Source organism: Ursus arctos, unplaced genomic scaffold, assembly GCF_023065955.2.
Source record: "Ursus arctos isolate Adak ecotype North America unplaced genomic scaffold, UrsArc2.0 scaffold_4, whole genome shotgun sequence".
Lineage (NCBI taxonomy): Eukaryota > Metazoa > Chordata > Mammalia > Carnivora > Ursidae > Ursus > Ursus arctos.
The window spans coordinates 68,259,279-68,275,876 of record NW_026623056.1 but is presented as its reverse complement, the minus strand read 5'-3'; the positions used below and the strand labels follow the sequence as shown (position 1 = coordinate 68,275,876).

General features: G+C 39.2%; 1 pseudogene; it reads right to left on the bottom strand.

Moving 5' to 3' along the window:
* Positions 1-2,335: 2,335 nt before the first annotated feature.
* Positions 2,336-12,922, bottom strand: LOC113257010 (40S ribosomal protein S6-like; annotated as a pseudogene).
* Positions 12,923-16,598: the final 3,676 nt, after the last annotated feature.

Sequence of the window (16,598 nt, the reverse complement as noted above, 5' to 3'; positions counted from 1 at the left end):
GTACTTCCCTGAGAGCTCATTAAAAAAACATAAATTTAAAATGTAACAAATATCTGACAAAGAATAATGAGATAATAATAATAATAATAATAATACATAAGCCACAGTACTATACATGGTACAGAGTAGGCACTGAATGTTTGTTCCTTTCTCACCCAAATAATTATAAAATGTATTGTTTTAATGATAGATATCAGTAGTCTGCATGAAGAATAGAGAAAAAAGAAATCTTTCTTTGTATTACCAGAACAATCCAATGCTGAGAGTTGCCTAGCTTCCCCATGTAAGCATTCTGTTTATCTTGGCAGGCTCTCACTTATATGGGGAACCGGGCATTAGTGTAGGATAATCTGATAACATTAATCAGAAAGATTATTTAACTTTCTCTATAGTGACTCAATACCCACCAGCAATGTTTAGACATTAGTTTTTTTTTTTTCTCTGCTTTCCTGGTAGGAGAAGTTTGCTTTTGGCAAACAATAGAAATATTCTAATTTATTTTGTGATAATTTTTGCCAAGTACCAATTAATAGTTATTCTGTTTACTTTTTTAATTAACATATAGTGTATTATTTGTTTCAGGGGTACAGGTCTGTAATTCATCAATCTTACATAATGCTCAGTGCTCATTATAACACACACCCTCCCCGGTGTCCATCACCCAGGTACCCCGTCCCTTCTCCCCCCACCCCTCCAGCCATCCTCAAGTTTATTTCCTATGATTAAGAGCCTCTTATGGTTTGTCTCCCTCTCTGGCTTTGTCTTGTTTCTGTTTAAAAATACATTTTGGTAAGTTTTATAATAAAGAGAATGTATCCCTCAAAATCTGATCACCAGATTTGTGACTTTGAGTTGGGGGAATCAAGACATTTTCATCCCCTCTCCTCTCTAAATCCAACCCCTTAAAATCCATGAAGACAAAACAAAAACAGATTAAAACATGCAAATTGAATATCTTTTTAAAAAAATCAATAGATATCTGTAACACCAAGCCATCATGCTTGAAGACTGAAGTAAATAGAGGAATATCTTAGAGGAGTGGAAGGAGTAAAATCTTGCATGTGGATTTATGAACACATTTGGCCTTAACAACCCCAGAAATCCTTAGGAATTAGAATTACCAAGAATAATTTGAAGCTATCAAGAAGAGTATTTGAAAAAACACCTAGAGGAGCAATTAGCCCCACATCCCTGGTCCTCACTCACTCTGAGTACCTTCAGATGATTACCCCACTTCTAACACACCTGCAGGCATGGGGCACGGAAGACAGCAAGGTACCATACCAGGGGAAAAGTGGAATTAAGCTAAAGTTTGGTTACTAAACTGTGGATCTGAGCCTTCCTTTTTCACCAAATTCCAGAAAGTTGGCCGCCATGTTAATTCCCCTGGGGTAGGTGTAACAGAAAATATACTGTACTGTACTGCTTTACAGAAAACCCCAGTTGGAATATAGACATTTGGGGGTTTTACAGTGTAGAGGCTGGCCAGTCAGTCATAGTAAACACAGGAGTTCAGCAGCGCAGAAACACAGCCCACACCCACAGAACTTCCTATTCAATTTTTAGGGCCTTGATCTTAAATAGAAACAAAACCAAAGAACTGAAAGCTTCTAAAATTAAAATGAGAAAAGAATCAAAACAAATTCAGAGAGAAAAAAAAAAAAACCACTGTAATTAATATCCTTGGAGAGATAAGAGAAGTATTGAACCCATGGAACAAAACCAAAATGCACAAAAAGAAACATTCATGGAACAAGAAATAGATATTAGAGCATAAAAAGATAATCGCCTGAATAAAAATTCAACAAAAGAATTGGAAGATCAAAAATACAAAGAGAGAACCAATAGGAGTGAAAAGATGAAAGAAAAATAATTAAGCAAAGAGGCCCAACATCTGACTAACAGGAGCTCCAGAGAGAAAAACAAAAAATTCCCACCTCTGAAGGATGTAGGTCTCCCATTTTGAAAAGATCCACCATCAAGTGCCTGAAGCTATACAGGAAAAAGTGGAGGAATAAAGAGGAGACCCTCCAGAGTAAAAGGGGGGCACACACAAAATATCATGAATAAAAATTGTTTCGCTTTCTAAAAGCAACATAGAATGCTAGCGGACAGCAGCGTAATGAATTTCAAAGTTTTTTAAAGATTAATTTATTTATTTTAGAGAGAGAGAGAACACATGCTCAAGTGGGGAGAGGGGCAAAGGGCAAGAATTTTCAAGCGGACTCCTTGCATTGTGCAGAGCCCCACTTGGGACTTGATCTCACAACCCTGAGATCATGATCTGAGCCAAACCCAAGAGTCAGATGCTTTTTTTTTTTTTTTGTATGTCTGATCTTATTTATTTGTCACTCTTAGAAACTCTCCTTTTTGACTGGACTCAGGCTTAGAGGTAGAAGCTCTCAGAGAGGACAGCCTCTGTCTCTTGGCAATCTGTTCCTGGCGTTTTCCTCTGGCCTCCCTCATTCTCTTGACCAAAAGTTTAGCATATTCTGCAGCCTCTTACTTATTTTTCTTAGTGCACTGTTTCTTCAAAGCAATACGCTGATGTTTGTGTTGGAGGACACCAGGAATAACAAGATGTTGAATCTTGGGCACTTTGGTTCTAGGTTTCTGACCTTCTTTGTTTAGGGACTTTCTCACAACATACTTGTGGACATCATCTTCTTTAGAGAGACTGAAATTCTGTGGATTCTGTGGCTCTTTGGGGCCCCAGGCACCAGGCACTGTAGTATCATTGAGTCCAGGAATATCCTTCTCCCCTTTTTTTTACAATGACAAAGTTAAGAACACCACAGTTGGCATCCAGAATGCAACCCCAAACAGATTTGTGCTTTTTCTCTCCAGTCCTCCTTGGTCTATAGCAGGAATGCCCCTCACCCAGCAGCAGGCAGACATGGCCATGGGTCAAGACAACCTGCTTCGTGGCGAAACCTTGTTTGTCATCGCCACCACTGATTCGGCCACATAACCCTTCCATTCTTCACCCAGAGCATCAGCAGCAACTTCTGTGACCATACGCTTCTCGTAAAAGGTACGAATTTTGCGTTCATTATCCACGTCAATGAGTTTCTGGCAGCCAGTGGCTGGGAAGGAGAGTTCAGCTTCATCCTAAGCAGCTTACTGCCTCCAAGGCACCATGAAAAAGCCAAGAGTCAGATGCTTAACCCACTGAGCCACCCAGGCATCCCTCAGATTTTTAACGTGTATGGTATCTAATATAGTAGTCTCCATCCAAACACTGTCACCCATATATAATATTAAAAGTGACACAAGGACTTTAAGAAATGCTGTGTCTCAAAAAAATTCATCTCTCGTATTCTGTTTCTTCAGAAGCTGATGGTAGATTCCATCTGTAACCAGGGGTAAACCAAGAAGGTGGAAGACCCCTCATCAGGAAACCAATCCAGAATGTAGAGATCAAAGATGGAGAGGAGCAAAAGGAATTCTCCAAAGACTGCAGAGTATCCAAGACAACAGCTGCACGGAAGCCTGCTCACAGTGCAGAGCCATTTCAGACTGGACAGAAGACCCAGGAGAGAAGTTTCCAGTGGAAATAAAGATGCAGAAGAAATAGATTAACAGAGTTAATGAGGCAATATTTTACATAGCTACTAGAAGGTATATGATGACTTAGCTATCATTTCAAGATAAACTAAGAAAACAGGGGGAAAAAAGTTATTAATTCTGGGGGAAAAACTCTATAGGAATGCAGTGTAAATACAGCATGCTACTTGGCTCAACAATGAATCGTGTTTGCATTAGTCACGCTAATGATAACACTGACTGTGGTTTTCAAATGGTGAGAGAGTTGGATAATGTTTAAAGTTAATAATCAGGGGCACCTGGGTGGCTCAGTCAGTTAAGCGTCTGCCTTTGGCTCTGGTCACGATCCCAGGGTCCTGGGATCAAGCCCCGCGTCAGGCTCTCTGATCTCCTGGGAGCCTGCTTCACCCTCTCCCTCTGTCCCTCCCCCTGCTTCTGCTCACTTGCTCCCTCTCTGTCAAATAAATAAAATCTTAAAAAAATAATAAAGTTAATAATCAAAATCAAGCAATATTGTATACTATTTAGAAAGAAAGATTCAAGTACCAGAAGAGCTAAGAAAGGTGGCATTTCTTGTCTCCAAAGGAAGATCTCTGTGGTGAATAAGCTCGTGGTTACAGGGAAGGAGGACAGACACTGTTATAAGCTTTTCAGCAATAGTTTACTTTGAAAATATAGAATCAAATTAAAATTAAATTTTTAAAAAGCTAATGACCCCACTAAAACAAACGAATAAAAACTGATTTCGAAGCACGCAGTCAAGACGCAGACCGTGAGCCTCACCAAGATACAGATGCTCTGGGAAGTAGAGCTTGAAACAGCCCATTGGCTCCTCCTTCATTTATCTGGGATTTGTCCTTGTTGTTCTGCATGCACCATGTCACGGAAGGCCAGGTAGGGAATGCAATAGAAAATGTTCCTGCCCTCATGCAACGTATATCTCGTCTAGAAGAGATTAGATATAAAACATCAGCTCTAATTCAAGGAGGGCAAGGCAGAGAGGAAGAGAGAGTTCCTTGAAGGAATCCAAGGGATTGATGGAACAAATGAGCTTGGGTGCGAAACACTTTTAAGATCCAAATAATCCCTGCATGTTGAACACGTTTTAAAAATGAGTTGTATAGAAATATCCAAGTTTTTGGAGAAAGGTTGTGTGTGTTTAAATATACCATATCAATTCCATGGTAACTGCGCTGGAGAAGGAAAGAACGCATGCTCCTGTTTCTGAAAAATTGGACATGAAGTTCAAACACTTTTGTGTCAAACCCTGCGAGACAACTTCTCCCTAACCTTAGCCCTAACCGTAATCGAATTCTCTTTTGGGAGAAAAGAGAGAACCACCAAAAGTACTCATGTGTCAATCTAGGAAGGTTGTTATTTTTTAAAACCTATTCCAAAGTTGTATTTAATCCCGCATCCTTATTATATTAACAAAATGGATTGAAAATTGCTGTACACACCCATAGACGAGTGCTGTTGTCAGAGCATGTCTGTTCCCAAGCTCTCGGTCTGCTGAAAGCATCTGAGCCTTAATCAACAATAGCGTCTTCCATTACCTTTCACTCGCGTACACAGTGCAACAATGATGGTCTGGCAAGACTGTTACTGTAAAATTCTCATTTCACTTTTTATTCATTTATTGAACAGTTATGGACTACTGCATTGCATCAGGCGCTGTTTACAGGCTGGAGACACATGGCAGCCAGTACAAAACGCACGTTCAAAGAGGAGGAAACAAAGAATCCACAAATCAGTAAGCGAATATCCTCAAAATCTTCAAACAGAGATAATTGCTATAAATAAGATACAACACAGAGAATGGAGGTGCTCATTTAAATGCAGTGGATTAAGAACATACTCAGAGCAGTGGGTAACCCATAGCCTCCCTTGGCCTGGTAACGTGTCTGATAGGTTCCTTGCCCTTGGCCAGAAAATTTCCTTTTTTTTTTTTTTCTTTTTATAACCACCTAAGAAGCAGTTTGACAAGTTATCATTTTATCCCCATGGTCCAACATAGAAAGCATTTCTTGGCCTCTTCTCTGGACTTTCTCCTCTGAGAATTTGAACTGCTGACTCGCAATTTGCTTTCATCTAGACCTTATCTTTCCACATGCTTTACCTAGACAGCAACCCCCTGATTTTTGACCCAGCTCACATGTGATATGATTCTTGCAAAATCCCTTTTGGAGCCCAATTCCTTTTGGACCTGGAATTGTATTTCTGTATGGCTGCAAGGAACTGCACTCTGAATGGGAGTCTGATAGTTTTCTCACTGCAGAGTGGATGAGAGGGTGTTTTTGTTTTTGTTTTTTGACTACTTCCTTTTGCTGGTTCAGAACACTCTGAAACTTCCCATGTGCTATTCGGCCCCTCCTAGCGTACAGGATGATAGGACCTCAAGGTTTCTTGGACTTCCAATCCTCAAGGGACTTGAAGGCATCTGAAAATCCATTTTACCAGCAAAATGAATTTTATTTTATTCTTGTGGATTTTCTAATATGGATGCTAGATTTAATTAAAAGTGAAGAAATCCTAAAAATGAGCTGTGCCCCTTAATTTTGGTTTTATACAATTACTATAACCTAAGAAATAGCTGGTTTCTGACATGTGAGAAAATGAGACTGCAGTGTAAATAATTTTCTACATAGAAGATGGTAAATGACAAAGGCAATTCCGAGCTTTATAAGCTACCTACGCAAACACAGCCCGCCACAAATGCTCAGGCGGTGGCCAAGTACCGCTCCCAGACATGTCGTCCGCTAATGGGCTTCCTAACCCCGAATTCTTCTCTGTGGTTCCACAAGGAACATAGTCATGATCTCATTTAGGTCTCCCTGTTGTGTCTTTGCCACAAAGTATAATCTTTTCCTGTCTGGGGTTCTTTTCAAAATGCAAGCCGCTACACACTTTCTTTTTACAAGTTGGATCCCAGGTCTGAAATGTTATCTCCTGCTGTGCTGAACATCTGTTCAGAGCCTTCCTACTTATTTTTCTTTCCCCACTTGCTTTCCCACTGGTTATTTCCCACACCAGAATTATTTGACAAAATGGGGTTAGCAACATTAGTTTGCATACTTCCCTGGACCCCAGTTCTTTTACATTTGATAATATCCCACAGCACAGAGAATAATAGCATTCCTTTTTTTTTTTTTTAAGGTTGATTTAATTTGGGGGGTGCAGAGGGAACGAGAATCTCAAGCAGACTCCCTGCTGAGCATGGAGTCTGTTACGGGGCTCCATCTCACGCCCCCGAGATCATGACCTGAGCCCAAATCAGGAGCCGGAAGCTTAACCCACTGAGCCACCCAGGCGTCGGGAAATAATAGCATTCTATGCATATTATGATTCAACAATTTGTTGAGAGAAGACATGGAAGGGTGGATGCCTCCTTTTTGTAACTCCCGTAAGTGATATTTAACAGAAGTGACCCTGCCTTTATTAAATAAAATGTTTGGACTCCAACGCCTCATGTATTTGTTGCTTAACAGAAGTGGGGCTTGAAAGGGCCTAGGTTAAGTCCGGTTATCCACAAGAATTAGATAAAGGGAGCAAAAGAAGCAGGGAAACAAGGTATTTTAAACAAAGATATGCAGAACAAAGATAAATTGGACTGACTTTACACCACAGGAATATACCAAAAAGTGCTTTAAGCCAAGTGATTCGAAGTATAAGAACAGGAAAGGATGAAAGGGGTCTTTTGAAAAAAGCAAAATGAAACTAAAGCCATCAAAACATTGCTCAGTGTTACGGTGAATCGGGTACATGGTCGCAGTCCAGGGAAAACCTAGAAATCACCGAAGGTATTATTATTATTATTATTTTTTGATTTTTATTTATTTATTTTTTTTGGTTTTTTATTTTATTTTATTTTTTTTATTATTATTTTTTTTTTATAATGATTTTTTATTATATTATGTTAGTCACCATACAGTACATCCCCGGTTTTCGATGTAAGGCTCGATGATTCATTAGTTGTGTATAACACCCAGTGCACCATGCAATATGTGCCCTCCTTACTACCCATCACCGGCCTATCCCATTCCCCCACCCCCCTCCCCTCTGTAGCCCTCAGTTTGTTTCTCATAGTCCATAGTCTCTCATGTTTCATTCCCCCTTCTGATTACCCCCCCTTTCTTTATCCCTTTCTTCCCCTACTGATCATTCTAGTTCTTATGTTCCATAGATGAGAGAAATCATATGATAGTTGTCTTTCTCTGCTTGACTTATTTCACTTAGCATTATCTCCTCCAGTGCCGTCCATGTTGTAGCAAATGTTGAGAACTCGTTCTTTCTGATTGCTGAGTAATATTCCATTGTATATATGGACCACAACTTCTTAATCCAGTCATCTGTTGCAGGGCATCTCGGCTCCTTCCACGATTTAGCTATTGTGGACATTGCTGCTATGAACATTGGGGTGCATATGCCCTTCTCTTCACTACGTCTGTATCTTTGGGGTAAACACCCAGTAGTGCAATGGCTGGATCATAGGGTAGCTCAATTTTTAACTTTTTAAGGGACCTCCACACTGTTTTCCAGAGTGGCTGTACCAACTTGCATTCCCGCCAACAATGTAGGAGGGATCCCCTTTCTCCACATCCTCTCTAACAACTGTTGTTTCTTGCCTTGTCTATTTTTGCCATTCTAACTGGTGTAAGGTGGTATCTCAAGGTGGTTTTGATTTGAATTTCCTTGATGGCTAATGATTTTGAACATTTTTTCATGTGTCTGTTAGCCATTTGTATGTCTTCATTGGAAAACTGTCTGTTCATATCTTCTGCCCATTTTTTGATTTGTTTATTTGTTTCTCGTGTATTGAGTTTGAGAAGTTCTTTGTAGATCTTGGATACCAGTCCTTTATCTGTAGTGTCATTTGCAAATATCTTCTCCCATTCCGTGGGCTGCCTCTTAGTGTTTCTGACTATTTCCTTGGCTGTGCAGAAACTTTTAATCTTGATGAAGTCCCATAAATTCATTTTATCTTTTGTTTCTCTTGCCTTTGGGGATGTATCATGAAAAAGGTTGCTTTGGCCGATGTCGTAGAGGTTGCTGCCTATGTTCTCCTCTAGAATTTTGATGGATTCCTGTCTCACATCGAGGTCTTTCATCCATTTGGAGTTTATTTTTGTGTATGGTGTGAGATAGTGGTCAAGTTTCATTCTTTTGCATGTAGCTGTCCAATTTTCCCAGCACCATTTACTGAAGAGACTGTCTTTTTCCCACTGGATGTTTTTTCCTGCTTTATTTCTTAAACAGGCCAATTAATTATGAAGAAATTGAGTCAGTGATAAACAACCTTCCAAATAACAAAACTCCAGGCCCGGACGGTTTTCCTGGGGAATTCTACCAAACATTCAAAGAAGAAATAATACCTATTCTCCTAAAGCTATTTCAAAAAATAGAAACAGACGGAAAGCTACCAAACTCATTCTATGAGGCCAATATTACCTTGATCCCCAAACCAGGCAAAGACCCCCTCAAAAAGAAGAATTACAGACCGATTTCCCTAATGAATATGGACGCCAAAATCCTCAACAAGATACTTGCTAATAGAATCCAACAGTTCATTAAAAGGATTATCCACCACGATCAAGTGGGATTCATACCTGGGATGCAAGCGTGGTTCAATATTCGCAAATCAATCAGCGTGATACGTCATATCAACAAGAAAAGACTCAAGAACCATATGATCCTCTCAATCGATGCCGAAAAAGCATTTGACAAAATACAGCATCCTTTCCTGATTAAAACCCTTCAGAGTGTAGGAATAGAAGGTACATTTCTCAATCTCATAAAAGCCATCTATGAAAAGCCTACTGCAAATATTATTCTCAATGGGGAAAAGCTGGAAGCCTTTCCCTTAAGATCAGGAACACGACAAGGATGCCCACTCTCGCCACTATTATTCAACATAGTACTAGAAGTCCTTGCAACAGCAATCAGACGACAAAAAGGGATCAAAGGTATTCAAATCGGCAAAGAAGAAGTCAAAATGTCTCTCTTCGCAGATGACATGATACTCTATATGGAAAACCCAAAAGAAGCCACTCCCAAACTATTAGAAGTTATAGAGCAATTCAGTAATGTGGCGGGATACAAAATCAATGCTCAGAAATCAGTTGCATTTCTGTACATGAATAACGAGAACGAAGAAAGAGAAATTAGGGAATCCATCCCATTTACAATAGCACCAAAAACCATACGTTACCTTGGAATTAACTTAACCAGAGACGTAAAGGACCTTTATTCTAGAAACTATAAATCACTCTTAAAAGACATTGAGGAAGACATAAAAAGATGGAAAGATATTCCATGCTCATGGATCGGAAGAATTAACATAGTTAAAATGTCCATGCTACCCAGAGCAATCTACACTTTCAATGCTATCCCGATCAAAATACTGAGAACGTTTTTCAAAGAACTGGAACAAATAGTCCTTAAATTTGTATGGAACCAGAAAAGACCCCGAATCTCCAAGGAACTGTTGAAAAGGAAAAACAAAGCTGGGGGCATCACAATGCCGGATTTCGAGCTGTACTACAAAGCTGTGATCATCAAGACAGCATGGTACTGGCACAAAAACAGACACATAGACCAATGGAACAGAATAGAGAGCCCAGAAATGGACCCTCAGCTCTTTGGGCAACTAATATTTGATAAAGCAGGAAAAAACATCCGAAGGTATTATTAATCAGAAAGAGATAATCCTCTTTACAAAATGAAACTCCTTAAAGAGAAAATGCTCACAATCGACATAATCTTCTCATCTGAGATATCAAAAATCCAAAGCAGCTATACCCTTCATAATATATAAAAGGAAAGGAGGCTTCTAACGGACCCCTTGGTCCACATCTGTGTCCCTATCTGCAAAGCAGGATGTAGAGAATCTTTCCTCTATTTAAACTCTCCTTCACAATTCATGAACGTAAAATGTAGAACTAGGTTCGATGTAAATATTATAGGGTAAACCAGATCAGTCTTTTATTCCTAATCTTCGCCTAAACATGTATTAACAAATGCTCTTCATTTAAAAAAATATTTTTAGAATCAATTTACATACTAAATATCCAGGCCTGACCATGAAGTGTCAAGCAGACATTCTAAAGGCAATCCTGGGCACCCTTTCTTCATCACTTGATAATGGATATACTACATTGGGGTTCCACATTCACTCCAGCAGGAAAGGCTGCACTTTAAACCCCAATTTTCATGAGTGGATCCGCCCACTGAGCAGATGTCACAACTTTCCATCAGTTTTTGGGTCTCCAGGAGCTAAGCTATAACAGCTGGCAATTAACCTGCTAGTCACTGAGTCCAAAATGCTTAGTCCTCCACTTTAAGGGAAATTTGCATATATCAAAAACTTGCTAAAACATCACTAGTCATTCCAGCCATGGGCTTTGATGAATTTCCTACAGAGGCAACCCATAATACCTCCCCTCAGACCTGGGATAGGGGTCCCTGGATCCTATTCTAGAGCTCCTGACACAAAGAGAAGCTAGTGACAAGAATTTCAGGGCACATGGGACAGTTCCTGGCCATTGGGAGACAGAAGCCAATGGGTTAATATTCCCTTTTTTTCCCCTTTGAGCAGGTGATGCCCCAAGACATGTGTCATGTGGATTCTCAGGCCATTCCGTAGTATTGAGCCACTCATCAGCCACAGCAGTGGCTACCTGGCTAACTGAAGCTAACTCATCCTGGGTCATTTTTCCTTCCATATATTTCTCTGCTGGTCCCTTGTTCCTGCCCCCATGGATTCAGACTCTCGAATATGCTATTTAAACATAAGTATTTGGTGGGCGGAACTAGAAGTTTTTACGCTAAGCAAAACAAGTCAATCAGAGAAAGATAATTTTCATAGGCTCTCACTCATATGTGGAATTTAAGAAACAAAGCATAGGGGAAGAGAGGAAAAAAATAAAACAAGATGAAATCAGAGAGGGAGACAAATCATGAAAGACTCTTAACTATAGGGAACAAACTGAGGGTTGCTGGAGGGGAGGAGGGCGGGGGGATGGGAACTGGGTGACGGACATTCAGGAGGGCACGTGATGTAATGAGCACTGGGTATTATATAAGACTGATGAATCACTGGACTCTACCTCTGAAACCAATAGTACATTATATGTTAACTAATTGAATTTAAATTTAAAAAATAAAATAGACATAATTATTTGATGTTTTCAGGGGAACCCGGGCTGAGGGGGCCCTTCTCTGTAAGAAGTGCTGTAGCAGGACATGAGCTACCATGAGTCCGGCTGCACCGGGAGGCACCACGTGCTTCTCTGTGGATTGGGGAGAGGAGATGTACACCACTCCTTGTCGATCTTCGGCTTGTAAGTTTCCCAAGTAAACCCATTCTGTATGTGGTTGTATCATTTGCCTTTACCCTCCTCACATCCTTACCACATGGACGGTTACAGAAAAACTCCAAGTAATTATTCTTGTGTTTTCCAAGGTTTTTAACAGAAGTCATATAGTTCTCCAGAAAGGTATGCAGATAAAAACAGACAAGAGTGCATATGTGACTGTGTCTGTAGACTTGTCTTGGGGTTGGTTGGTATGAAAATGACTTTTAATTTCAACAATTAGTAAGTCGAACTGGTAAAGTGCCTTGAAAGGGCACGTTCATCATGAAACCTTGAAACGTCTAGAAGCCATGCATTACTACCTTTTGCATCTTCAGTACATCACACGTTTGTCATTTACCGACCAAATGAGATAATAGAGACAGTCCATAGCACTATGTGAAACCCATGATAAGCCTTCATTAAATTTTGGTTTCCCTCCCCCACTACCACAGTAATTTACGTTTCCTTTCTCCAGCTCTGTGGAAATGAACTAAAAAATAGAACTTCCCAAAAATGACACATGTTCAAGAGTTTCACACTTTTGGCAGTGCTATTAATGTCAGTGAGCTCCTCCAGAAACCTGTATTGATGTCATTTTAGTATTTGAAATGGTTCATTGGCAAACATAAACAACACCAATAGGTTGATTCTGTGTTTTGTTACCTGGATAATGGATGGAGAACTAGGTCCTAACTGATTTTCTTTGTTCTTTTGCTCTAGGGTCTTAAAATTCAGGGAGCACATCAGAAACCATGAATCTTGTAAGGTCCCTATGATAGTCTTATCATCTTTAAGGACCAGGAATGCCTTAGGCTGAAAATTCCTTAGAAACTGCCTGTCACTTCTTTCCTCCAACTTCTCACTCGACACTCAGAACTCTTTCCCTGCCAAAACCTGCCAAGAGCTGGAGATGAACCTGGGCTCTGAAGGTTTAAAACTTGATGGTGCATGGATTTATTTCCTCTTCGGCCTTTCCCTTCCTGGAACCTTTGTTTGCTCACACGTAGATGACCTTTTACCATTGTCATATGCGTGTGGCTCTGTGTGGTATTTCATTTTTGCTTGTAATAACGTTGATTCTCCCCTATGCCCTGTGGAATATACTGGACTATGGAGAAGTCTTCTTGTAATCTCTACTTAGACCATCATTTCAAATCTAAGATAATATCGACTAGTTAACATCCTGCATTTCTTTATGATCAACTTAATACATTTCAAGCTTGATCAAAGGTCTTTAGGAAGCTCATTGGTCCTCCACTCTTACCCATGGAAAGAATATGACTTATCTCCTTCACTGTGCAAATTATTCTTTTATAATGACACCTGCTCTAGTTCCTTGATGGAAATAATGGGATTATTTAAAACGATGTTATTACAGGGTGCCTGGGTGGCTCAGTTGGTTAAGTGTCTGCCTTCAGTTCAGGTCATGATCCCAGGGTCTTGGGATCAAGACCCGCATTGGACTCCCTGCTCAGTGGGGAGTCTGCTTCTCCCTCTGTCCCTCCCCCTTGCTCATGCTCTCTCTCTCAAATAAATAAATAAAATCTATAAAATAAAATAAAATAAAATAAAATAAAATAAAATAAAATAAAATGATATTATTCAGAATATGTTCAGTTCTGAAACTAAAATATTCACAGGGAGCAGATGGTAACCACAATTACCATGATGAGCATTTTATAATATATACAATTGTCAAATCACTATGTTGTACACCTGAAACTAATACGACATTACATGCCTACTATACTTCAAGTGAAAAAAAAATATTCACAGTGAGGTTTGGTTTCTGTTCCATAATAATGAACATTATTGCAACACAATACATAGCCAGAATGAAACCTCAGCATTGTGCGTACTCCCTAAAGCCATATTCTTTAGAAAGTCTTTGAAATACAACAGAATATTACTTTCAATAAATCATCCTATTCTTACCAGTGTATATTAATATTAGCTGCTTGTTATATTTATATTTATTTTTCTGATGATATGTTTCACTATCTGTATTTCCCTGTGAATTATGTTATCTAGGGGAAGGAAATACACCTTACACATTTAAATATTTATAGCTTTGAGTGTATACCACAGCCTTTTAAATGAATTATTGATTTGATGAATTTGGTTTGGTCTCAGTGACACAACTTGGAATGTTAATTCAAAATGGAACAGTTTCCCAAACGGAATTTTTGGAAGATCACGTATATCTCAAAAGTTGGATATAATCAACTTCGTTAATTGTCAGATTACTATCCTTATTAATCAGTAGTTCATATATAAAATAACACCATATACAAAAAGCACAGATTCTTCAATCTCAATGTGTATTTCTCAAAATATAGCCTAGGAAGAGAATCATTTAAGAGTGATTGTTAAAAATCAGTGAAGATTTCTTGGCTCCATTTCAGACATTGTGATCAGAATCCCTAGGGCTGGAAGCCAGGAATTTTCATTTTTAATAAGCTCCCTGGTTGGTTCTTCAAGATACTAAAGTATGAGATCCACTCATCTAAAAGCTTACATAAAATAAGTTTAAAACTCTGCTTTGACGGTAGCAAGCTGTCACTTTGTTTTCCATACTGAATCTGTTACACTGAGGTATTTACAAGATGAGAATCAGCACTTTTTTTTGCAGAGTAAGACTCCCCCTATTTGCTAAAGTAAATAATAGCAAAATTAAGAACGAGCTATAAATTGTACTAAATGCTGATATCTTGAAATCTCCAAAATGGAATAAATTACTGACTATTGCACTTTAAATGGACATTAAGAGTGTTCCAAATTACCAAATGTTTTGCCATTTTGATAAATTGGTTTTAATTTTTTATCAGACTATATTTAAGTAGCAAGCTCTAGACAGTCCCATTAGGCATCCTCAATGGCATTTATTTTCCTTAATGTATAGATTGTATAAACTCAAGATAGTTTAGAAAGCCTGATGCCCTACTCCAATGCACTCCTAGGCATAGTGCCCCCTGGGTTTGGGGCTATGTTCACACTATGAACCCTAGGAAAAAAATACAAAAGTGCAAGGTAAGCATAAGTTAGAACATCATTATTCTTTGATTTGATTTTGCAAACATTCCGCATGAATACAAAGAAAAAAATAAAAATTGCACCTGGTTAAAACAAAACTATTTGATAAGGTAGGCAAAGACATTTCTTCCACTTTATGCGAAAGGAAAGGGCAGGGAACGTATAATAAAGGCAGTCACGTCCTGAGAATCTAAAGAGAAGCATAATTAACTCCCTGGCACCATGAGATAGACTCTCCCTGCGTGTGGTTCATTGCCAGTAAAGGACATGCCTGGAACCTCTGGCCAAGAAAAATTACAGGCATTTGCTGTTACTTTAAAATATTCATGTTTCAGCTACAACACCACACATTTTCAATTGACAGCTATGGAAAAAAAAAAAAAACACAACTTTTTTTCCTCCCTTTCCTGGCATAAGAACCCTACATAATTAACTCTTTCATTTAACAACGATAGTTTCCATTACAAATATGGATTTAGAGCACTCAGTATCTTGAAATCAACGCATTACATGAGTTTATCATCTTTTTTAGCCCACATGTGAAGATTTATTTATCTATTTGAGAGAGAGAGAGTGAGTGAGCTGGGGGAAGGGGAGAGGAAGAGGGAGAAATCTCAAGCAGACTCAGCACCCATAAGGGGCTCAATTTCAAGACCCTGAGATCATGACCTGAGCCAAAATCAGGAGTCAGAGGCTTAACCGACTGAGCCACCCAGGTGCCTCATTTTATCTACATTTGGGGAGTGAATTTACCCATTTAGATCTGATTGATGCAAATTAATGCATTTTGATTGAAAACTGAACTCTGATGTGGCACTGGTGGAAGGAACAGCCCATCCAGGCTCACTCCCTGCGAAGCTGAAAATCAAAAATGCACAAAAGCCAGTGGTCAGAACTCTGAAAGCTTAAGAGACTTGAAGAACAAACCTGCTGACCATGAGATCCTGAACACAAAGATGTCATCCGGTGCCAAATAAAGATGATAATATAGAATTTATACACACCTAAGCAAAAACCGTGCTTGAATTTGTTCTTCTTTCATTTTTCTTCCTATTGAGAGGAATTTCCTTCCTCTTTTGCATAAAAACTGGAATAGTTTTAATTTCACAAGAGCCAGATTTAATGCACCTCTAAGACTCAGCCGTAAGGAAGAAAAGGAAAAAGTCATGTGATGTGTGTTTTCTGTTAGGGAACTAGTTCATCACTATTGATACCAGGTGCTTTGGGTATCAAGACTCAAAAAGCAAAAATCACCGTTTGCTGCATGAACTATATATTTGCAGAGAGGGCCTCTAACTCGCAACATTGTCTCTGAAGTAGGCATATAAGGATACTATTCCCTTATTTTTTTTAGTAGAGCTCTTCATCTCGTTCTCCAAATTTATTCTCTTTATCCCCAGCTTCAGGTCAATCACCTGGGACCTTTTAGCTACCGTCCCTCCCCACTACCACCCAATCTCACCATATAAAACCACCAACAGCCAGATATACAACCATTTTTTTTTAAATATCTCAGAAGCCAGTACAGCACCTTCTGTATGGCAGGTGCTTGCCATTAGCAGGTTAAATTGGGTATTAAGGAGGGCATGTATTGCATGGAGGGCTGGGTGTTATACTCAAACAATGAATCATGGTACACTACATCAAAAGCTAATGATGTACTGT